Source organism: Rhea pennata, chromosome Z, assembly GCF_028389875.1.
Source record: "Rhea pennata isolate bPtePen1 chromosome Z, bPtePen1.pri, whole genome shotgun sequence".
Lineage (NCBI taxonomy): Eukaryota > Metazoa > Chordata > Aves > Rheiformes > Rheidae > Rhea > Rhea pennata.
Genome location: NC_084702.1, coordinates 42,845,860 through 42,871,647, shown reverse-complemented (window position 1 = coordinate 42,871,647; position 25,788 = coordinate 42,845,860). Strand labels below are relative to the sequence as shown.

At 37.5% G+C, this 25,788-nt stretch overlaps 2 long non-coding RNA genes across 5 annotated transcripts in view; one reads left to right on the top strand and one right to left on the bottom strand.

Moving 5' to 3' along the window:
- The first annotated feature begins 508 nt into the window (after window positions 1–508).
- The window catches only part of LOC134153758 (uncharacterized), a 35,074-nt gene continuing 9,794 nt past the window's right edge, over window positions 509–25,788 (top strand). Inside the window, exons 1-4 of one of the 3 annotated variants that reach the window (XR_009961218.1) lie at window positions 509–921; window positions 1,035–1,154; window positions 2,557–2,653; window positions 5,734–5,870. This is a non-coding gene — a long non-coding RNA (uncharacterized LOC134153758). Of the gene's footprint in view, window positions 922–1,034; window positions 1,155–2,556; window positions 2,654–5,733; window positions 8,911–25,788 lie in introns of those variants that run through there. The other 2 variants (XR_009961216.1, XR_009961217.1) reach the window with 2 other exon arrangements.
- The window catches only part of LOC134153759 (uncharacterized), a 78,152-nt gene continuing 57,391 nt past the window's right edge, over window positions 5,028–25,788 (bottom strand). The window contains exons 3-6 of one of the 2 annotated variants that reach the window (XR_009961219.1): window positions 24,841–24,951; window positions 6,835–6,943; window positions 5,929–6,025; window positions 5,028–5,776 (exon numbers count right to left, since the gene is read on the bottom strand). This is a non-coding gene — a long non-coding RNA (uncharacterized LOC134153759). The remainder of the gene's footprint in view (window positions 5,777–5,928; window positions 6,026–6,834; window positions 6,944–24,840; window positions 24,952–25,788) is intronic. The other variant, XR_009961220.1, reaches the window with a different exon arrangement.

Here is a 25,788-nt window from a genome sequence, read left to right as displayed (position 1 = left end):
TCGCGCCAGTGTAATGCAGGTCTCCGGCCTGGCCTCAGCCCTTCCTGGAGAGGCCGAAGTGGAAGCGGCCCGACCGCATGCCCGAAGCTCACCGCGAAGACTGTGCCGGGGCCGGCCGGCTCGGCGAAGCGACATGCGTGCTGCCACTCCCGACGGCGCTTGGCGGCTGCGGCGGGGCTAGGCGCCCCCATCTCCAGGAGGGCTGAGCGCGGCTGCCGCCGCCGGCGGAGGCGCTGATGCTCGCGGCCGAGGCCGCCGCCCGCCGCCCGCCGCCCGCGCGGGGTGCCGAGAGCGGGCGCGCCGCGCTGAGCGCCCCTGCGCCGCGCTGAGCGGCCCCCGCTCGGCAGCAGTCCCGCGCACAGCCCGCCCGCCCGCCAGGCGGCGCCGCTGCCGGGCGCCGGCGGCCGTTGGGCGGCGGCCGTTGGACAGGCGGCGCCGCCCCCCGCGAGGGGAAGCGGGCGGGTGGGGGCGGCTGCTGCCGCGGCCGTTACCGCGGTATAGTGATGTCCTCCCTCAAGGGGGCGAAGCGGGGGAGAGAAACTCATGGTGACCTCTAGAAGAACGGGGCGCGCGGGCATAACGGGGCGTCCCAAGAGGATATCGCCTCCGTGCCTTCGCGCTTGTCCCTCGGGGCGGTGGGGCGCCAGGAGCCCCCGGTCAGCCCCTGTGCGCGGTGCCGGCGCTGCTCGGGAGGGGGCCGGCGGGGGCGCGGAGGGCGGCGCCATGTTGGCAGCGCGGCGGCAGGGCGAAGCGTCCGCGCCGGCGTCCGTCAGCACCGCGCTGCGCGTCCTCGTCGGCGCTTACTGAGAGGAGCTTTCCAAAAGATAGAGAACAACTGCTAACAGTAGTTTTGTAGAAAAAGAAGAAAGCAAGAAAAGAGCGAAGGATAGAGGAAAAAGAAGAACTCTTTCGAGTGTTTAGGTATTTACGTAAAAAAGACAGCGCCCCCCCCCCCAAGGAGCTGATCATTTGTAAGCTGTATCCTTTTCTTCTTGTGGTGGTGAAATTTTTCTTTTTCTGTATTGTGATTTTAGGGGTACTGGCTGATACAATGCCAGGAAAAATGCTGCTAATGAAGAAATTTCTGTTCTGGAGCTTCACCTTCAAAGGGCATCATGTTTCTACAATTTCTTCAAGGGCAGGATTTGGAAAATGTAATTTATTCCAATAAATTTTTTTGGGAGCCAGAGAGTGGCCAAAGTATTATGATACAAACAGTTTAGTATGCAGTAGTTTCATGACACTACAGTGATTTAGCTGCCTTTTTTTGCTCTGAGAGCTGGGAATACTGTATCAGTCAACCAACTCATACGCTACGTCACAATTTAAAGAGGATTTCACATACAGATTACAGCTGTTTGTGTACCACATAAATATCTAACATAAGCAGTTTATATCAGAATTAGAACTGCTATTGAAGAACTAGGTGTTTGGATAATTCTGTGACTATCAAGTAGGTCAAGTTTACAATAGCTGGAACACATCATGGAGAGGAAATCCATGACGTGTTTGACTGCATGGATGTTTGTACTGCTGAGCTAGCAAAGGCAGTAACAATAGTGCGTGATGTCAGTTGTTATCTCTAAGGCTCCTGCAGTAATCCAATACTGTAATTGCTGTGGGATTGGGACATATGGTTAAAACCCATAAAGGCAACACTCCATAAGGTCAGCAGACACATGGCTAAAAGGCCAAAAAGTCAGTATGCTGGGAAGTCTGTAAACCTGGAAGCTGAAAATAAAATAAGTATCTGGTGTTTCCAAGAAGAGAGAACAGCCCTTTCTATAAGAGCAATTAGAAGCATCTTATTTCAAAAACTTTTTTGGTTTTTTGTTTTTTAATGTAGAACAAAGTTTTCGTATAATTCTTGAGCGGTAAATGTCGTTAAAGAAACAAAACAAAACACCAATCTTCTGAAGAGTGAGAGCTAGAAAGTAATTGCTTAGCTGTAGGACATACCTTAAGCCATTGCGTATTTATGCTGTTTCCAGGTTTCTTACTTCTGGATACTCCAAAGTACTTGACTTTGTGGGATGCACACAGTGAAAACATCTTTATTCAGAAGTATTGGGACTACTGTGTAAAATAGGAATGTACATAATATCCCAAAGTGATACTTTATATATAAATTTCTGCAATATATACCATATACTATGTATCATTACTGTATTCAGTGTGGAATGTTTTCTCCTTGGACTGGGAGAAAGACAAAGCATTTTAATCACAAGCAGTGCTTTGAGATGGAGGAACTTTTTGCTGAAGTGGCTGGCAGATGGCTCTGCACAGTACTCTGCTCATTTCACAGCTATCAAACCTGTCCATACCATCCACATTCTCCAAAAGTTGACTATTTTTTTACTGGGAGCACAGGTCAGGTAACAGCTGTGGTTCTCAGTGCTGCCACTATTCTGGAAGTCATAAATTACAGTCTGTAAATTACTGCTATCTGTAATGGACAAATGGATAGGAGTTAGAATGAATCAAGAAAGCAACAAAGTGCTGTCCTAAGATTCAGTGATTCAGTCCCTAATTGCCCTATGGATGTTTAATCTACAGGCATTCTCTTGACCATTTGGTTCCCACTGGGATTGCGTCTGTTCAGGACACACACGGGAGTGTATATGGCAAGTTTTTCCACAGAGAACCTCCAAGGGTAAGTTATTTTTTGAGTATTTTAGCCAGGAACAAAATGAAAGAGAATCACCTTCTTGGAGCAATTTTCTGTTTTACAGGACTACGGTTAAAGTAAAATTGCACTGTAAGTTAATCTCCAGTAGTTTGGTGATGTTTTGTATTATACCAGTGTTAGATGCAGTGCTATCTTCGAAAGAAAACACACCAGTAGCAATTCTTGTACTCATACTTTGCTACAGACATGGTCTAACAAATTCTCAGTTCCTAATACATTAAAAAGTCTTTTCTAACTTCTGTACTCATTTCATCATGGAAATATCCTCCTACTGGTATAGTTAGATTAATTCCCTCTAAATAATACTGCTCTGTTTAGGAATAGGAATAGTGGCAATTGCAAGCTAATAAGCTATTCATATTCTCAACTCCACAAATACATGAGGAATGATAGATTTTTAAAACTGTTGCTGCTGGCATCAGTTCTGCAGAATGAACACTATCTTTAATATTGGGGGAGTTAGTAGGACTTGCTTCAGGACTCTATATTTGATTTTGTAAATAAGATTTGCTTCCATTTTAGGTGAACATTAAGGAAAGGTAAGTGATGAAAGAGAAAACAGCATTATCTACTATTTGCTGCTGAAAAGGGGCATTTCATTTTCAGTCCTTGCAATAGGGATGTCCTTATGACTCAGCACCATTATGCTGGAAATAACTATAAAATTTTAAGCAGTGTGTGTGAAACACTGTTATGTTTATCAGAAATAGGCTTAACAAAATTATTGTCCTACAACAAATACAAAATTTAGCTTGTCCTTAATCTACTATAAACCTAACTTTTAAAGGAGGGCTATAAAAAAAATCAAAACAACCTGGGTTGTTTTGATATACTTCTGCTTGAAGAAAGAGTTGTGACCTGCGTTCTGTAGGAAGTGCACATATAACTGCAAAATTCTTTGCAGAAATAAACCCAATTATATAAAGATTAATATTTCACCTTTGTAATAACAGAAATTTTTTTGAGAAAGGTTTAGTTTAATCAGATAAAGGAGTTGAGTGATATCATACTTCAAAATATAAGGATTGTTAGCTTTTCAAAAAAGTTTTTAAAGTAATCTTAAGTAATTCCATTCCATTTCTCAGTATGTGTTAGCGAAACAGTTGCAAAGGGCTTATTTCCCCATGGATTTCCTGAAAATTATGCAATTTTTAAAGATATAGAACCTCCTCAAAAGAATATAAAAAACACAGGGTATACCATCATCATTTAGGCAGTCTGACAATTTGCAGCGCATTTGCTTATTTCTTTTCAACTAAGCTACAAGGTTACATTTAGACAAGAAAGAAATGTGTACAAGTAGGCTTGTGCCACTTATGGCTTCAGAAGATACAGAACAACATGTAAAAGTTACATTGGAAACTTAGAAGGCCTTTGACTAACTTCGCACATAGCCAAAGAAGATCAGGTTGTGCCGTAAGCTAGGAAGTTTCTTTGTTCATTTCATTTATTATTGATATTTTATTTATATGTGTATCACCTGTTGTACCAGTGTCTCTTCTAATTAGTGTACTCTAAAAATCTGCAGGAATGAAGCTTGGAGAGCAATTTTTTTCTCCCTCAAATGGTATTTCCTTTGTTAAGCCACCTAATTAAGCCCATCAGCTTGTAGGTAGTTTGTGAAATACATTTATCAAACGTTTATGAAATATAACCAACCTGAATGTGTTAAGAAAATTAAGGTCCTACACACTAAACCTATATATGTTCAAAAAACTGACTTTATAGTTTTGAAATATTTGAAAAACTATATGGAATTTGAAAAAAAATTGAGGTATACTTACACTATTATGTGTTATAGAGATGCCTAAATGAGCTTTATATGAGCCAACTTGGATATCTGAGGCAAGGCAGCTGAAGCCAAGCTTCAGATGGCCAATTTCCCTTTAAGAAATCTATTTAAAATGGACTCTGATAACTACACTTTTTCTTAGTTGAAAGATTTTTTTCAATTATGCCATTTTTTTTCAAATACTTGCTGCAGGAGTTTTTTTTTCTTTTTTTTTTCTTTTTTTTTTTTTCTTTTGAAGCAATTGATATTAACTTCTGTCAGAGCATGGCAGTTCCAGTGGAAAAGAACCACTTCTAATTTTTGTGTGTATCGAGGGCATTTGAGGTTATTATAATGCAACCTTAGAGAAAAAATAAACATTTTTCTGGTCCAGACAGAAGATGAGCTGAAATCGTTCACTGAGGTCAGATGTCATATAAGAGCTCTGACAAAACAAAATAGTATTTCATATGGTTCCTCACATTTTGCTTCTTATTTTTTTCTGTCATTATAAAAAAAGCACTGTACTTGGTCACTTGGTCTTTTTTTTTTTTAATAATCCTTCAGACAAGAAACACAATTATTCCATCTGGTGTATTGCAAGCACTTTAGAAAAAGTGATGCAAATTGTGATGTATCTCAAAAAAAAAAAAAAAAAAAAAAAAACTATGTAAATTACATAAGCACATGCACACATGCAAATCCTAGTTCATATCCCAAACAAGCTTATTCAGCACTCCAGCTGTCAGTGTGACAGTAGTTAAAACTCACATTAAACAAGAAACTTTATTTTAAAAGATGATGTCCTCTCTCCTCTATGAACCATTCTGTCCTTTCTCCATGCTTTCCTGCAGGACTTCTCTTTAGAGTTTTCCTGTCCTTTTCCTTATAGTTTCTTGGCACAGATATAAAAAGTACATAAATCTTCACCTACACTTGCTCCCTCAAAGGTGAATTGTAGGAATAGGAGTGACCTTCCAAAAGCAATGTGAGGGTCAACTCTCTCCATTAGTATTATTACATCCAAAGGTAGCATGAAAAAGAACACAAGGTAAACTTATTCAAAGTATTGTGTTTTGCCACCTGGCCCAGGAAGCCCACCAGACATTGGTGCTGTCTCTTGAAGGAGTGCATGTGCTGGATCACCTGAAGTAAAGATGTCATACAGCGCTCTGTACTAGCTGGGCAGATAGTATAATTGCTGTGTGCTCGGATATGAGGCAGTAGCTGAATGTGGAGTCCCTGGCTGCATTTCTTATTTTTTGCTGAGCAGGTCAGACGTTCATTTGATGATGCTGTAGTCTGCATTTCCAGTACTATGGGCACAGAAGAAAGATAATCATGTATTTCAAGGTTGGCAACAGAAGAGGAAAATATCAGAAACAATGCTGGATTTCTACTAGTTAGATGGTATGTAACAGACATTCACAAACATTCACATCCAAGTGACTTTAGCATTTCTTCTCACCTTTGGCTTTCCTCAGTTGTTGCAAGGGATCTCTTCTGGAATTTCCATTATCCACTAATCCTCTACACTTGGATTGCCTGTCAGCTGCTGCTGCCTCCTTAATACATTTAAGAGAGAAGTTTGACATTTGAACTAGTAGCTATGGTTGCAGGCAATCTGCTTTGTTCTTGGTCTAAAGGAGCCACAAATTAAGACAGCTTTGCAGCATCTGGATAAGCATTGTCTTTCCCTTATATGGAACATTCATCTTTACTGTGACCACATTTACTGGCTGCTGAACACATTGCGAATTTGCATGGATCAGGTGAAAATCTTTTGCCTTATTTATCTGTTCAAGGGATATTGTCTCACCCTTTGCACCCATATCTTATCCCTACTGTAATACTGGCTTGTGATGAGCATACAGACCCTTTACTTTTACACAAGTATGTACACAAAATGATCTTTTGAAATCATTCAGGCAATGGATATGTATCATGAATACTAGGTCTGAGTGTTTCTAACTACTTAAGATTTCTCTAAATTTGAGTGCAGAGTGTGCATCACTGAAAAAAACTAAAAGAGCAGTAAAATATTATATAATACTGGTTTTAACTCCTTTCTTATTAGTACCAATTTAGGTACCTCGTTTTGATCTTTCATTGAAATAAGCATGGACACCATATGGTTTAGTGAGCAAATAGTTTTGTTCCTTAACTGAACATAGGACCTTAAAGATTTTATAGAGCTAAAAGCAAAAGAAGAAAGGATATTTCATACAGTATCATAAGTTAAGAGAATGAAACACTGGTTTAAGTGACAGGAAACAGAAAAGGGGAGCAAGCATCTTTTAAGCATGCTTAGATATTAAGGTGATGTGAACTGTGCAAAAATTTCAAAAAGTGTTCCTTCTGTCCACACACTTACCCTTGAATTCCCATGCCTAATGCATGGCTACTTTTAAAATCTTGCTCCTCCTCTCCAGTCTTTGCTGAAATCTTTCCAGTATTAATTTCTGCAAATGTCCTGTCCTCATCTGAAATATAATCACACCCACCACATAAACAGGAATTATAGCCAGTTGAAACCTCAGAAGTCATGCTGTTATGAGAGATAGGTAACTTGGAAATAAGAAACAAGTCACAAATCACTGCTCTTTTTTTATGCCAACATCTTTCCATGGATCTTGAATAATTACACAACTGATGGAATTCATTCTGCCTTTCTGCCTGGACAGGCAAATTCTGCACCTAGCAGACTCCAAAGGTGTTTTTGTGCATTCAAACTCTAGAGTCTGTGCAGTCCTCGGGGGAGAATTTGAATGCTAACAGACATACATTAATGAATTAGGTTGTAGCCATCAGACTTCCATTTCACTTTAAAAGCCTAATTCTGTGTTTGTTTTTCCACTGACTGCTATGGAATTTTTGAGAGCAATGAGATGTATTTCAATTCCGTTTTTTTTCTTCTTGGCTTCATGGTGACACCTTTTTAATTCATGCTATTTTTCTACATATCTACATCAATATCATCAAATACATAATTTGGTCTTTTGTGTTGGTCTGTGTTGGTATGTTCATTTCTGTCTTGGATACCAAGTCAGGAGTTAGGTAATCTGATTTTTCGAGGATCCTGTTCCTGTAAGCAATGTGTATAATATTCTCTGGCACATTTTGACAAGGAATGCAAAGTACAACAAGGAATTTCTAATAAAATAACTTACTGCTTAATATTAAAATTTACTCTGTATGAGATTTACAGAACTCCTAGGTATACTCAAATTTTCTTGAATAAATCGTTGATAAAATAAGTAATCTCTTATATGAAAAAATGCCTGAATGTCGAGTGGGGAAACAGAAGCCTTATTTCACTAGGGTGTATCCAGATTGGTCTATATCTTACACTTAAGTTTATTAAGAATTATTCACAGAGTTACTGTTGTATTTAATGCTGATAACAAGCTTAATCCAGAATGAATTGAGAAAATGCACTTATAATTTCCATACCTACCTTATTGTCCTTAATTTGAATTGCAACCATTAGTTACGTCATATACAGTTTAAGAATTGAAATGATACCACCAAATCTTGTGGAAGAATATACATCAAAATATGCCATGAATATAATTCATTAGATTTTACAGGACAGCAAGGGGTATGTGTGAGTGTGTGTGCACAATCTGCCAAAGCTAAAAAAACAACTGCTTGATGAGTTTTTCTTCCTTTGTACCAGCCTACCCACTGAGCTGGTAATTATTCTTGCTTTTTATCTAATCATTAAAAGATAGAAAACAATCTTTTTTCAGCTCTTCTCCCTCACAAATCACAGATAGGCCATTAGAAAATCTCTGTATTCTGAATCCATTTTTAATTTTTCCCTATCCTTCACAATTTAAAATATTTTAGACAAATAATTACTGCTACTGAAGAAATAACACTATTTTCATGAGATAGATGGACTGATCTGCTCTTTCATGCTCTTAGACACAAGTCTGAATCAAAATCCATGGAAGTTAATAGAAGAATCTTGTGTTTTGAATCAAAGTGTGTCAGGAAGGTATTAATGAATAAGTGGCTAATCACTCAATTCCCTCAAATGGAACAAGTTCATTATACAAATAACATTGAAAGGGGTAATGACAACTCATTTTAGATTCATAACTGTGACATTTAATAAAATATGATTTTACAAATCACAAAGCTTGAATTTCAAAAGAGCCTACCTGAGTTGGAAGACTAAATCCCATTGAATTTCCATTTAAAAATATATTTCTAGAGTGCTTTGGTATGGACATTCTTTATTTATAAATCATCTTGAGTATATAAAATTTGTGTAAATATATACTGGAACATGTATACTTGAATGGAATGAATGTATTATAAGCTCTTCAAAACAAAGACTGTTTCTTTTCTGTATAGTTGTACAGGGCTCAATATTATCAGGACCCTCAAGCTCATTACACAAAAATAGTAACAGTAGTACAGGAATAATAATACTGTATTCTAAGACAAAATATTATATTTCTTCAAAATTTTATATTTTATATTTTACTAAATAAAATGTAAAGAATGTATCGATTGTATAAGACATATATCTTATTAATATATGTTCCAACAATTATTTTAGAATTAAATGCAATTCATTATTATTCCATTTAAATTGAAAAATGCCTGTGTGGCAGAAAACAACACAGGTATTTTTTGGCGATTTAAGAACTAATTCAGAAGAAAAATGATGTTGTGCATAGTTCAAAGTACTAAGAATCTGAGTGCCCCTGCTCCCAAAACACTGATTCAAGATGGTATTTTAGATGTGCATGCTTGCAGAATGTACTTATTTTTGGTTTCTCCTTGCAATATGAATGGAAATGGGAAAAAAAAGTGCTGTGGAATATTAAGAGAGTTTTATAACAACACAGATAAATGAAATGAAATAAAAAGAAATGTTTAGGAGAGAAAGGGGAAAAAAAAGAGGAAGGGGGAAGAGCAAAAGAGAGAAAGGTAGAAGGAGAGATGTACAGAAAAGGAAGAAAGCAAAACCGACTTAGTCCTTAGGATAAAGATTACTGTCTGAAGATTCTTCCAGACTATATCAGTCGGTAATGTATTATCCTTCTTATTTGACCTTTATCTCATGCAGCTATTGAAATCTTGCAGATTGTTACTGCCAGAATTTTTAAACACCTCTTGGGTTTGTCACAGACGTGTCTGTCTTACAGTAACCAATCATCATTCCTCCCATAGAAAATCAGTATTTTTCTTTAGTTGCCTACAAATCTTACAGTAATCAAATTTGATTTATCCTATTTAGATTGTTTGTATTTGGAAGATACTGAAAAAGCATTTCCAAAGTCTGTTAACAACACTGTCACAGTAACATCCTCTCTCCATTAAATCAGGATTGAATTGGTATTGCTAACATTCAAAGTTTCCTTAGAACATCTTGATTAAAAATAAATCGATTAATATCTTAATGACCAGTCATCACTTTTGAAGTAGAATTACGAACATTTTGCAATATTATACATCTAAAATAATGCCAAACCTGAACAACAGAATTAAAAGCCAGAATGAAATGAGTCATGAAGAAATGCTGAGAAAGAACAAAGCAAGCAACGTCCAGAAAGGAATCCAAGGAAACCACATGATTTGAAACAAAAGGAAAACTAACTGGGTAATGGAAGGCATGCTGTGCAGAACAAGCAAATACAAACAGCATAGAATAATGTACAGAAATGACTGAAGTAGGGTATAAAATACAAGAAAAGGGTTAATGAGGCAGACAGAAAAATGGGGTCCTGAAGTGCCTAATAATAATAATGAAAGGGGAGAAAGAAATGGAAGAATGGTATGGCTAAAGCAAATGTGTTGCACAAAACCCATAGTTTCACTGTTTTTACTTTGACATTTCTTTAAAATAATGGGAGTTTTGTCTAGGAGTCTAAACTTAGGCTGAGGTACAAATAAGGTTGAAAAAAAAGATCTCTTGCATCCTGTTACCCTTATGTAAAAGGAATCCAAAAGGAATATTGAGCTCTATCAATCTGAGAGCACCCACATTGCAGAAGTGTAGAATTATACAAGCATTTTTTTAACTGCTTTCTGTTGACAGTGTAGCATCAAGGCATCTGTTTGACATGAGAGAAGGATAAGGAGGAGGATGTAGAATAGTAAAAAAAAAAGGCATATTAAAGAGCTGTTCGGAGAAGCAGAATGCTACCAGGCTATTTTGAACAGCAGTTGCATTTTTCCAAACTGACTTCTAGAAAAATGGTGTCAAGCATATTTCTCACCAGCCCAGATTGCAAGAAAAATCAGCAGGCTCCAGCAGAATGATGGCTATAAAAGGTGTAAGGAAGTGGCCAAATAGACCCTGGAAGTTTATAAATTGCTGGCATGAAAATAATGAATGATTAATTGCAGAAGCTTTAACACAGATTTAGAAGACATAGGACAAGAATTTTGGGGGAAAATTAAAATCTTCAATCAATGATAAACAGGTCACTGAATCCAGTAGAAATTTTATACTTTAGTCCCCATTTTTGTTGTCCATGAATTTTTAGCAAATTCAAACTTTGAGTTACTCTATGGGCCAGTGCTTTTAAAGTAATAGGTTAGAACCTGCAGCAGTACAGATCTGCTAGGCCTAAGGCTATTAACATATTCACATAGACTGATGTAGATGTCAGCACTTCGTGATTTATCTCTTCTTAGAGAAGGGTCTAGAATGACCAGCTAGGCAGAAAATGAAGAAGCAAGTATTGGTAAGAGTCATGTTAACATCCTGATGACAGTGAAGAAATAAAAGAGCAAGTCTTTGTTTTATTTCTTTATTGCTAATGATAGAGGTTACTCTGAAGGAAAAGTGAGACATATGTCCCTGGGACGTGGTCTGGACTGGCAAGGTGCATGGCCAAGCATGCAGAGCTCAGGCAGAAAATGAGGGCCTGAGCTTGAAATTATGCTAACATGAATGTTTTGAAAGGCTAAAAAGGTATCCGAAATAAAGAAGTAAAGGGCCAAGAAGAAGGCACCTGCTGCAAAGATAAAGGCAGCTGTTCGGGCATGGTCTGAGATATCTGAGGAAGGTCAACAGCATTTTCATAGCTGGATAGTGTGGAGATCCCTTGAGAGACCACCTGTGAATGAAAGAAATGGAATCCCTGTCATACGTCATCAGCTTTTAGGTAAATGCATGGGGCATTGCTTTTCTTACCCTCTAGTTGTGTCTTAGCATGGCCAGAATTTTACATTGTCACATCCTCAGTATTTGAGTCATGATCTGTGATCCAAAATGATTCCTCTCAATAATGGAGGAAATAGTTCTACCGTTTCATTTTTTAAAAAAACTATGACTATACAGAATCCACAGTGGGAATAGTATGTTTTATTGTAGGACTAATCTGCAAGTATCCCTTCAGAACTGCACATCCAAATGGATCATTACATCTATCCATTATCACATGCAAGTACTAAATGTGCCATTAACACAGCTGTAGCAAACCTAAGTTTCATAAGAATGAAGCCGAGAATAAGCAGCCAGAGTCTATGTTGCCACTAGCAAAGCCAATGAAAACAAAAAATGGTAGACTGGAAAAGCTGTTCTTTTCTGAAAGTCTTAGTGGAACTGATTTCATGTTTAAATTTCCCTCTCTTCATTTTAATTCTATTGTTTTTCATTAATGGAGATTATTTATAATATTTGTAACAAACTTTGAGGATCTTTTCATTCAAATTAACTAAATCTATCACTTACAGTCACGATCGTTCTTTGTGGAAGTGCAACATTTTTTGTTAATATCAAACACTCCAAATGCTTTGTAACTTCAAGTAGGCAGTATGTATCACTTGGCTGTTCAGTTTATAATGCAGGCTCATTACCATACTTATTATTGTGAATTACAGAAGTTGCTTGGCTGGCCTTCATTAACCATCTGGCAGTTAAACACTGATTTGTGTTTATAAAGTTAATTTTACAGAAGCACCTGAACATCCACTGGAAAGGTGGCTGTAATCTGCTTCTCAGTATTTCTGCTAAACCTCAATGACTGTTCCAAATGCATATTTTGCTTTACCTTTATTATTTTATTCATATACATGGATAACATCATGCAATTGCATGCATACAATAACAGAAAGAATATATTTTCCTTCTTCTGCTATCTATTCAGCAAAATGATTGTTTTCTCTGTCTGAGTCAGAGGCTGATTTTCTGAGGCCTTGACCAGTATTAGCTTTTCAGAATATGCTTTTCACAAGCCAGTAGTTTGGTCCCAAAACTTTACAGCTTGGCTTTACTGCTTCAGATAAGTTTGCAATTTTCTTTTTTAAGTAGCTTCTGAAACATTTGGGAAAATACATTTCAAAAAGTACAATATTTCAGTAATTCCATTCTAGTGCTCATAAGGCACTAGAATCTAGTCCTAAAGGATCTAAAGAAGAATTAATGCAGACTGGAAATAACTTCTTTTTCCCTTTGACTTCTGTAAGATTGCTTTTCCTTCTATGAATTGATCATTCACAATCTTAAGTGGAAATAAAATCATTTATAATTACTCCATTATCATTATCAAATATGTTAAATCATCAAGGTTTCCAAACAGCCATTTTTAAATATTACGAAGATATATTATAAATATTGTATTATGTTAAAAGCTCAAAAACCTCTGTAATGTCAGAATCACTCTCTAAAACTCTTGGGAAATCTATTAACCTCAAATTACAATGTCTGCATCTTCAACAGTCTTTATCATTTTCAGTTGTATATTTCTTCACATTATTTGCCTGAGCCTAGAGACTAATATTTTTTCATCAGCTTTTCCAGCTGAATGGTTGCTTTACCTAACTCATGGCCTTGTGCTTCTGTGCCATTAACAAAATTCAACCTAGCAAAGACAATGTATATAGTTCCCTCTGGACAGCAAAGCGCCATATGATGAAACTCAGATGAATCATTCGTTCCTGAAGGTTTCCACAAAAGAGGACCCTGAACAGGCTCTATGTGACCAAGAAAAGTCATAGATCCATTTAGCCACTTTTCAGCACAAGTTAATGAACTGAGATACCAGAGCCCCATGGAATTGGGACAGACAATTCAGGGAACAAGCTGGGCCTTGAGGCAGGCTAGATTCAAGGAAAGTTTTATATGCCTAAGGTGAGACTTAAAGTGGGGGGAAGTTAAGTGCCTAAATCTAAAATTAGGGTAATGAAAAGTGATCCTGAACTGCTGCCTAATCCTGGATGAACCTAATGGCAAGAAGCTGCTTACCTTCGGACTGTGACACAGATGCTTCAAACAGTGCCTCTGACATACCTGTGGCTGCCCTTTACAGACCAATCCAGGACAAATTCTCAGAGCCGTTTCAGAGCACTCACACTATTCTGAAATGATCCATGGTGTTCTGTTTTCATATTAAGTTCTGCTCACAGCCTCAAAAGATGTAAACACACGTTATGTCTTTCTTAAGAGTTTGCCATGTATAGGTTGCTGCGATTAGACAAGAAGACAGTAGGGAAAACTGCTGAAGTTGTGCCACTGTGCAGCAGAAAGTGAGACAGACATGTACCATTACATAAAATAGAAGTTGGAGAACTCATATGGGAACATAGCTTCAGGTCTTTTCTCACAAGATGTCTCGCTGAGGCTATCCTATAAAAGGCTCACAGCCAAACCCTCTCAGCACACGCACACAACAAACACACACACTTCCTAAGTTTGTGTTTAGAAAAGAAAAGATAGAGCCCTCCTAAGAGCTTTTAAAGAAGGACCACTGGCATCCTTCAGGAGCTGATCCTAGCCAAAGGTGGTGCCTCTGCAGGTCAGGATATCATTTTCATCAATGACCTCAGCATATCCCGTTGATCAGCTCTGTGTAGCTCCCTGATCAGTGCATTGTCTATTTTTGAATCCAAGTCTCCCCTCAAGCTGAACATAGACTTGCATGCGTGACAATGGATTCTGGATTTCATTCCCAGGGTCAGACAGCTAACCTAGCTTCTACTTCGCCGAGTTACTAACAGTAAGAATGGTTTCTTTTTCCATAGTGCAAACACTTTCTCCATTCATTTCCCCTTCCCCTTCCCCTTCCCCTTCCCCTTCCCCTTCCCCTTCCCCTTCCCCTTCCCCTTCCCTTCCCTTCCCTTCCCTTCCCTTCCCTTCCCTTCCCTTCCCTTCCCTTCCCTTCCCCCTTCCCTTCCCCCTTCCCTTCCCTTCCCTTCCCTTCCCTTCCCTTCCCTTCCCTTCCCTTCCCTTCCCTTCCCTTCCCTTCCCTTCCCTTCCCTTCCCTTCCCTTCCCTTCCCTTCCCTTCCCTTCCCTTCCCTTCTTCCATTTCCGTCTCCTAAATAGCACACGGGGATACATTTGAGGCATGTATTTCTAGAGCAGAATGCTGTCCAAAGGAACAAAAGGAGAGTGTGAAGCTATCAGCATAAAAGGCTTATTGTAATGGTGTATCAGAGAGCAGTGGTTCAATAGTAAATCATATACTTGGTATATATGAGAAGTAGGTAAATTCTATATTGACCATGTTTAAAGAAGATAAACTTCACTTGTCTGTATTTTCCCTTAACTACACTATCAAGTAAATGTAACCATTTTTCCACTGGGAACATGCAATTTATCTAGGAAGTTACTGATTGATTACTTTGGCCTGAACCTACAAGGTAAATGAAATAGATATTCAAACATTAGGCTGCTATAGTCAGACTATCAGTACTGTCGGGAAGGCTGACAGTAAAGTAATCATAATATAATTAAATAGTGTACTGCAGACACCCTACAAAAGCTTCTTTTTAAATTACATTACCATTGAGATGCTATATTAGTGATCTCAGTAGATTTACTCTATTAACTAGGATTAGGACCACTGCTAGAATCGTTATGTAAGAGTAAATGATAAGACTAGTATGTTAGTTGAGAACCTGTAAACAAACCCTGGGTTTTCTGACACTTAGTAAGTTGTCTAGGACTCTGAGCTCCTCATCAAGGAATACTATTCACCATCCTCACCAAAGGTGACTAGGAATTTGTTCCTAATGAGTACAGAAAGGTCTACAAAATCTGTGTGAACTTATTTTAATTTTTAGAAAATAGCTATAAGTGTTCTGTAGACATTTGACTGATAAAATCAAGCTCTAATGTTTAATCTTATCTTTACACTGACACCTCCCCACAAATATTGTTCACTAAAAATAATTATTCTGTGCAGATGCTGCCTGCCTCTTAGGCATTTTTTATAGTATTTTAATTCTCATGCTCTGTTCTAAGAAATCCGCTAGAGGCTATTGACTATAAAGATGCTACTGGCAGGGAGCAGCAGGAGCAAGCTGCTCTGCAAGGGCAGGGCCCATCCCACAGCCCAGTGGGGCGAGCAGGCAGGCCTGGCGCTGGTAGTGGGATCAGCCGGGAATGCAGATCGCCAGAGAGGCTGCAGTAATTGGGGAGGGGCGGGCAAATCCGGCCGGTGGCTCAGGGTCCAGATCAGCAAGGTCTGTGGCTGGGCACGGCACTGCTGCCGCCCAGCTCAGGCGGAAGGCAAGGGCTCAGCTTCAATGTGTCCTGAGACTGAAGCGAGAGGCCCCACTTCTCACAGCTCTTTCTTGTGCTGCTCTGTCTCGGCAGTGACAGCCAGCCCGCACCATAGCGCAGCACCGCTGGCCTTGAGCACGGGCAGCCCCAGCCCTGCGCCGGGGACGTGCAGGGTCCCGCAGCTGCCCCTGGCTCAGAAGTCTCCAAAGCCAAAACTGTTGGAGGCCTAGAGAGCCTTTAGGGCAAATGTCAGTATATGGCTCTGATTGTATACCCTTCTCCAGGTGTCTGCTTTTGGCCTCCATTAGAGGTCAGATAATGGTCCAGATGAGCCCTGAGAGATCCATTATGGCTGGTTTTTATGTCCTTGTGCGTCAGTGCTTTCTGCATACAGAAGGGAACTGTGCTTATTTCTTACTTAAATAACATAATTTTAACTAAAGCTTTCATTATCTACTTTCTGATTTTAAGTTCCCTCTTGTTAGATTCTACTGACAGCAGGAATAATACAAAGAGCATACTTCCTGGATTCACTGTTTGTCAAAATTATCTTATTTAAAATAAGGCTAAATATAATCAGTTCATTGCAATAGACAGAATAGATTTCCTTTCACAATAACATATAATGATTTTTTTGTGCAAGCTTCATTATTTTTTAGCCCTTGTTCTGCCTTGAGATTCTCAGAAGTCAATGTTTCAAATAAAAGATTCCAGCTATTTGCTGAACTAATACAATTAAACTTAGAGGTTAATAGGTCTTCAAATTGTGATGGAATCAATTAGCTATGCTATTCCTTTGGGTAAATTGTCAGTATGATAGAAGCACACTGATAGAAAATAGAGAATTGTTTGCTTAAATGAAAATATGCTTCTCCATCTTGTATTATTATTAGTAGTGCTAGTCATAGCTGTGGAGTAGTAGTAGTAATTATTGTAGGAGTAGGTGTATTTATTTAACAACAATTGAAAAATCAGCTTACATGTAGTCAGTGGTGACATACGATTTCAGACCAGCAAACAGCTAACCTATAATGAGGATTGCCATAACATTCTGTCTAAATTACTCTGTTTCTCTTAATACAATATTCATTATTTCTTAAGTCTTCTTAAATATAATACAAATTTTCATATAATCAGCACTGAACAATTATTAATTTAAGCACCTTTGAAACATGAATTGCCATTTGGAATAACTATAGCATTTTCCAAAGAATTAAGCCCCTAATGTAGGAATACACAGAACTTTCAATTACATTTTATAGTGCCTATTGCAAACCATTTTGTTCTACTAGAAAATCACATTCATTTCTGAACTGTACTGGCTCTTTTATTGATCTTTATTGCTTTAGTCACTGCTACCATACCCCTCCCCACCTTGTTTAACAGCCAATATCAGCATAGCCCTCTCCTTTGAAAGAAGCCATTGTATTTTATCAGAGGTTAAGGCTGTTTTTGTATAAACAGTTGTTACTACTTCTGTAAAACTTGCTTGTTTGGAGCCTGACCAGTCGTGCACATATTTGATCTGAAGCATGCATACATTTTCCATGAAACATTGTTATTGCATGGATAAACTTCAAATTAATTTAACTATTACGCTGTGCAGCTGCATATTGTGAGTAGCTGATATAAGCCAGTAATCACTGGCTCAGCGCTACTCAGTGTATTTTGGAATATCTTTTTTTGACAATATTTGTGAGTCATTAGAGCAAATATCTGTGGAGAGATACTTTTGACTAGGTGCCTTAGTCTTTGCCTCAACTGTTGATTTATACAATGCTTTTCATGCTGTCTTGGCTGCAAGTTCTTGGAGAATGGCTATTTATTTATATCTTTTATGTAAGCAGTAGCGGAGGAGCAATCCCCGGAGAACAGTATTATCACTGCTGAGTGAGATTTGCCTTTGCATAATTACCTATGTGTTCTTCTTTTTGGATACACTCGTTCTGTTTAATTTTGCATTGCTGGCCAACAGCAGTTAAAAGACTAGTGGTGTGTTGTGTAGTCACTGTGCTGGCTGTGCACAGAATTCCCACTGAGTCACAAAAGCTGTCGCTCAGCGTTTTAAAATCTTATCTTGGTCTTGCCATGGCACCACTAGCTTTGTGTGCACTTCATTTGCTCATATTCCAAATGAACTTCATGCTGTTGAAAGTCAGGAGGTTAACTTCCACCTCCAATATGTGAGCATATCTCAGAATGAATCACTCAGAAGTGCACTGGATTGCAGAATAGAGACCGTACAGCAAAAGTTTGAACCAGGTCATCTGTAGGAAAGAGTTTCATTTGTTTGAGTTATAGATAACTAGTGACTATGGCAGGAGTATAGATCACAAGTTGCACTGCTTTTTCTAGCTTTTTTTAAAATCTATTTAGCAAAATATATATATGTATGTGGTAATCCAATTTTAATCTAGCATTCCTTTCAGTTATCTGAATGTAATATGATTATAGTGGGCATTGTTATCTTCAGACAAATTATTCCATCTTTTTTGGATGTTTTGCAAATTACATACATATACTTAATGTACTTCATCATTATGTTATACAACCTTTGATCAAATATAGAGCCAGCTGAAACTAAATTGCATCAGAAAACTTTCCATAATTACACAAGACAGTATACTTAGATATCTCATGCATTATAAAATGAGTGACTCTTTTGCAGCTCAGTAGATTGGACTGGCCTTTAGGTTTCATTTACAATAATGATGCAGAATGCAGTAATTAACTTGCAGAGCCTGTCCTGAATATACAGTTGGAAGTATCTGCGCTATTTTGAGGAAAGCAGATTTAAAGGGAAGAGAGCATGGAAAAGGGCACATTCATTTTTCTGTCATGTTTTGATAGCCCAAAATATCCAGTGAGATTGCTTTTGTATATGGACAAATACATTTACACTTAAGAAAGTCTGCCATATGGATGCTGAATAGTTGGGAAAGGACATCTGTCGATACACTATTTCAACAGATTAATAACTACTTTTTCTTACCAGTGCTATTTCATAGTAGTGGTATGAGAAGCTAATTTTCAAAGTTTTCTATAAACTTCTTAAGTTCAGCTTTCACTTTCAAAGCTGTATTTCTTGAGTTTTTCATTTTTTTTATCTGGGAAAAGGTTTTATGAGTGCCAAGATCCAGTATTTTAATACCTCTCCCCCTCCCCCCAGCAGATCTGTCTTGAAGCTTGATTTTGCAAGGTACAGAGGAATATGGTGGCCCTGAACCAACAAAATTCTTAAACACATGCTAAACTGTCACTAAACCAATGGGATATTAATTTGTTTAAGTGCTCTGCCAAAAAGAGACCTTTTGTGGAAACAGAATTTGAATGCAGCATTATTGGTAACAATTTAATTCCATCTTCTTTTACTTATACAAAAAGTTTTATTTACTCACCATATTGTCTATCCTCCTGCAAAAAAGTCATTAAAAGCTTGTTTTTACAGATTGTTTAAGTAATGATATGAGTAATGAGACAATAAAAAACAAGAGCTACACATATCACCATCCACTCTTGAGAGCATAAGAGATAATTAGAAAACCTTGAAACTTTGAAAATGGTGAAAACTGAACTAAAAGACAGAAACTGCCACCGAAATAAGGCATTTTTTTGTGTGGATAGCTGTCAGAGACAGTGAACTCAACATGTACTAACAATGGATGGTGATTATGATGATAGTATATTTCTTTAAGTGTCATCCGCAGTCATGAGAGCACAGATAAGCACTCCAAGAGTCATTTAACTGAGGAAAAAACTATTTAAAGTCTTCAGTCCTCTTATTCACTGTTTTGCTGAATATGGGGTAGATCAGATTCCAGTGATGGCCCTGGGACAAAACCAATCGGGTTGTTTGTTGAAAATTTTCCATTTGAACTAGGACAATGGGTACAAAGAAAAGAAAGAGGCAGGTGTGGGAAAAGCTCTGGTTACCTGTGACCTAAGGAAAACAGCTCACTTGCTGTGGTTATGGATTGATAATCTACTTTGGTGAGGAGAAGTTAAAAGGTAATCTATTTCTCACAAATTTAAAATAAAATAGTGCTAGAATTTGCTTCTATCCTGGGACACTCAAATATAACAATGTGCTGAACCCAATAGGTTGATGTAGCTTAGAAAATAAAATATTCTGATTTTATTGAATTGAAAATTACTAACTCAGTAGAACCACTGTTTTTGTGCTGCATTAGAATTTTTCCTGCAAGCCATCACCAGCCAATTACTCACCCTCACCTGGCCCTGATACCAAAGACTTATCTCTCCTTTCCTCCAAGTACTAATGACCATCACATCTTTCCTTTTGCTAATAAGCTAAAAAGTTCCTTTGCTTCTTTATGTCAGCAAGTGCCTCTCTTTTTCCAGTAGTCTAACTGACTAAAGGAACTAGTTTAAATTCATAGCAGTTGTCCCCTGCCTGAAGAGAAACCTGTTGTTTCTCTTTTAGACTTGAAGAATGGATATATGCCTGGTAGCCTGTTTTCTGCAACAGTGTCAGTAAAATACAGGATATAACCTCTCCCAGCTAGTCCACAGGGACTTTAAAACTCTTTCCAGTACACTTGCTGAATTATGAGCGTTGTGCCTGTAAGACACAGATGGACACTTGCATTGTTTGTTTTTAGAATTATTGCTGTGTCTAATGGCAGTCAGTCACTGGGCAGACACTGTCTGCACTGACAGATAGATGAGAAAGCTTAAAAAATTGTATAGACATTAATATTGTTATGGGTAGCAAGAACCTGTCAACTCACTGTATTTGGAGACATGTTGCTAAAAAAATGGCCAGCATGAGAATCATAAAGCCATTTGGCCATGTAAACCAGGAGATAAACCGTCGCAAACAGATTTTTATGTTTAGCAGTCACACATCCATTATAAAATATGGAGGTCTCATTTGTGGTTGGTCAACAGCATTAGTTGTACAGAGCTTATGTTTTTAAGATTCCTGTACAAGGCAAAGACTATTAATCTAATTATTTTTTTAAAACGAAATATTACAAAGCCTTCAATTGATGTAAAACATATTCTTCAAAAAAGGCAACAATAAGCATCTTGATTTACTGTTCGAAAGGAACTGAAGGCTAAAAAAAGGAAAAACACATTAAAAAGTAGCCTCCATGTTGTAGCCAAATGCATTCTGTAACACTTTGTGGCTCTTGCTTTTCATAGCCAACAAACTAGGTATGTAAACCATTCACTATAAAAATAGCTTATCATATGAGTGATTGGACCAATTACAAACATTAGAAAGTCATGGCCACAGTTTTTTTTCCTGCTTTTTACTGGGAAATCCTGTTCTACCAGTCTATCGTTAAGAAGATTTATTATGCTACATTTTAATTCCAAAAGTAATTAAAAGGAAAGCAGAGCTCTTGTGTCATGCCCTTCACTTCTTTTAGTTCTTATATGAGGGTAAGGGCTACTACTTTTTTTTTTTTTTTTTTTTAATTTTCTTCTGCTAATCATAACCCAAATAGCAGTACACTTAAAGCCGTACTTTGAAACCTAGTTGGCTAAGAATTCCAAATCTGCACTGTATTTTTATAACAGTCTGTATGTACAGACTGTATAACAGTCTTTTCCATGAATGTGCTTAGAACTCAAATATTTGCACATGCAAATCTAGTAAATCTAGTAACTGCCTGAGCAAATATGAGCACAGTAATGAAACTTCCCATGAGCTTTCTTAAGAAAATTTGACATAAGAAACTTATCCAAGTCTAACTTTAGGTTACAAAATACTTAAAATCCATAAAGACCAAAATCAACACTGTGTTACACTTATTCAGAGGCTTTATTGATAGGTATTGGTATTCACTATTGTATTATTTATCATATATTTAATTGTTATACATTCGAGTGAATAGTATATTATTGTCTCACTAGTGCCCAGTCACATTCTCCTTATTATTCCATACAGACCAGTCCTTTTCCAGTCTTCTCAGATCTTTCCCTTCCTCTTCTCCAGCTACCCTTGAGCCTTGCCCTGTACTCTTAGCCTATTTCCACCTCATCTGTGAAAAGCTTTTGATTCTGCTGCTAGCAGAAGGAAAGAGGAAATTCAGCAGATCAGGCATGCACCTCTCAGCCTCTTTAAAAATACTGACAGCCTTCCCTTTCTCCTTCCCTTTCCTTTCTCCTGGGGGTGGCAGGCAACTATTAACCAGTTCATATTTTTGTCTCCTTCAAGTGTGTGGGCCCTTTCACTAAAGAACCTGCATACTTCCAGGAGTTTTGGAAATACAGGAGAAGAGAAGGTAGTAACTTTGCATGACTGACTCTCTACTGATCAATAAGCATCATGTGTTTAGCAAGCTTTAGGCTTGTAGCCAGAACTGCTAATAGTCCTTTTGGTATTCCACAAATACCAGAACTTCTGAAACATCATGTTGAAAGATGCCATATTCTGAAACAGTATGGCCCAGAAGACTGGTGAGCTATTGCTTGTATGTCCCAAACTGATAAACAGCACAGATTCTAGGTGATAAATGTGACATGATATTTTATGTACTGCAAACTGACAATATTGCTGTAATGAGGAATGACATATTTTTAACATCCTACAATTCCTCAGGGCTAACTCCCTAACAGTGATATTCGCAACATGTGACATAACCAATATTCCTTCTGGTAGACAGAAAACCTTGCTGTTACAAGTCAGGAATTCCTGGCAATTGGATGATTAGCACTTAAGCTGATGTGCTAGCACTGATGTCCACAGAATGAGTTCCTTGTTTGGATTAGGGTGGGGAATACAGAGGGGGGAGGAAAATAACCCATGTGTGTGTGTGTGTGTGTGCGCGTGTGCGCACGCGCACGAGTGTGTGCACATATGACTGTGTCTAGAGGGATTCATTCAGTCACAAAAAATTCTCATATGTTCAAGTTATTTAAAACATGTATTTTCTTAATAGTCTACAGAAAGTACAGTAGCCAACACTACAAGAATCCTGCATGGTAATCAGCCATGGAAGTTTTTGATTTCTTATTTTTGAACAAGTCATTTAATCATTAAGGTGTTTTGTTTGAATAAAAATGATTTTTGCAAGCATAATCAGAAAAGGCTATAGGGTACTTAATTACTATTATTACTATTATTTCCTGCTATTGTATTTATATATAGTAATACTAGAAATATGTAGAAATAAGGATGAAGACTCTCTTATGTTAGACAGCTCTATATTAGTCATTAGGTCCTTTATTTACACTATGCTTGGACTAGTCCTACTAGCATTTACAACATAACAGTGTCTGTTAGATGTTACAGATTCACAACAGGATTTTGAATTGATATGGTTAAGACTCTGAAGAAAATTAATCTCTTTTATTGCAAAGACATTTATGCTTGCTTGTAATAATTCTTGAATCTGACTGGAAAGAAGACTAACAAGGGCATCTGAAGTTAAAAAAATTGTTATGATGTGGTTTCATTTTTCCTCCTTAGCTTCTGATATACTGATAGAAAAGTAACTTGCCTTAAGAAAAGATCACAGACTATGCAAATAAAGTTATGAAACATCCAGCCCTGCATGTATTTATAGTTTTATATTCTGCAAAGCATATTTCTAGAGAGCTCCTAAAAAGCAAGGGAAATATCAGTGAGTACACCACTTGATACTACCACATCTTGGGTAGTAATCAGCCAGGGCTTTTTGTCATTTCTTATTTTGTGAACAGGCTACTTAATGATAGAAGTATTTTAAACAAAAGTTTTAACAAAGATGTTGACAGACACTTCCCATATTAATATATGTATGCATACAGATGTATAGCTACACATATTTATAGATGTACAGGTATGTGTATGCGTATGTTTTTGAATATAAAGAGGAGACTACACAAACACAAATGTTTGCATCCTATATATGGGTCTGTAGCGTTCGTTCATAGTCATGTATGAACTCTTGATTTGGGTGTTTTCCTAATCAAAATGTTTGTTTTTAATTTACAGAGAAGGCACTAAAAATAATTTCAGAAATAATCTTACAAACTTTTTATAACTTGAATAATTTTATAATCATACTTTAGACCATGACCCTGAAAAACTTTTACATCTGTGAAGTCTACTGAAGAACTGAATGATAAATATACTGCACATTGGAGACAGAAGAGCTACGAACTCTTCAAATGCTTTGACTGTAAAGTGATTTGTCAGAAACAATAAAAGACTTAAATATGTCATCCAACATGAAGCCGTTGCTCTCTGGGTGAACTTTTCTAAAAATCACACTTAGATTGTGCTAAATTAATCCATGGGATTTCAAGAAAATAACACTAGAGGTGAATATGACCTGGTGTATCTAAAGCTGTGATTTACCCAAGCCCCTAAACATACAGTCTTGAGACTCATACTGTCAATTTTCAAAATCAAAAAATTTTTAACACTGTTTCTGATAGTTAACTGAAGTTAAATATGTTATGAAAGAGAAAATACAGATAACCAAAAGCTTTTCTTGGTAAGTGCAAGGATGTAATGCTTTATTTTTTACGTTATTTTAGATAATGTAATAATCATTTATGTTCCTTTATTCACAAAAATAACTTTATATATATATGTATGTATGTATAATTTTATATGATAAAAAGTTAGTTCAACAGTTCTGTTTAATTATGTTAGATTTGGACACATTTCCTCTTATTTCCTAAACTTCAAGTGCTCAAATCTACACAAAGAAAACTTCTCTTTCCCTGGAAGTTTCTGGCTTCCTGACTTGCAAAGCATCAGAGGCAGGGACCATATGCTTGGGAATTATCACTGTGTAGTTGTCCTGTTCTTCTATGTTTCTCTAGACATCTGCTATAAGCCACTGCCTCAGACAGGATACTGGGTTAAATGGGCAGGATACTTTGGTCTGATTCATTATGACTGTTCTAATTTTATGTTATCATAGTCCATTTGAACTCACCTGAGCCCACATAGAGTATAGCTCTTCAGGGAGACAGTTGCAGTTAATTACTCCATTTCATGCAGATCTGGGGGAAATTAGACTTGCCGAAGTGAGTTTTAACTTGAACCACTGCAAGAAAAGGCAGTAACAGAATCTATTACTCATTGCATTGTCACACTCCAGTATTCTTCCTCAATATCAGAGGATTCATAGAGGCCATGTCCTTTTGACAAGCTTAATGAGAACTGTGTGAGCAAAAAGACGGTGATTTCTCTTCAGTTTATGTCTGTCTAGTTCAGAAGGTTGGACTTAATAAGTCAAAGTTCCATAGTATATCCTTAACAGCTGAAAAATATATTCCTTACTCTTCTAAAATATACCCATATTTCCTTACTTTATACTTGTAGATATGTGATTATATTTCTGAAAACATTTTCCTAACATTCTATCAGCAATAAGTGATTACTTTTATTTTTTTTTATAAATGCTTTCAGAAGCCCCAGTCATGACTTCATTACTATGGGCATAGTACACATCCTAGATATTTTGCCTTTGCTACACCGAACCTACTTTTGATGGGAAGTCCCTCTAAAGCTAATGGGGCTTCTTGTGGGTTAAGGCACTGTTCACTGTGAAGAGAAGCACTGATCTGAGAATACTATGGATAGAAATAGGAATGCAAGCAAATGAAAAAAAAATTTGAAGATTATACAAAGTGATTATTAAAATTAGATAAAGTTTGTGGATCTGCCATCATAAATTGACTGACATTGTACAAACTTTGCAGGAATTGTAAACCTAAATGAAAACCTATACATTTAGCTTTGCATAGGAGTAAGAAGTTTGGGGGGAATTTGTATTCATATTCTTGCACAAATAATAGAAAGTAACCATCATCATTATCAGGTAGGAGTATGGTTGAAAAGAGTGGTCAATCTTGAAGTCTGTCAACAAAAGACATGTATG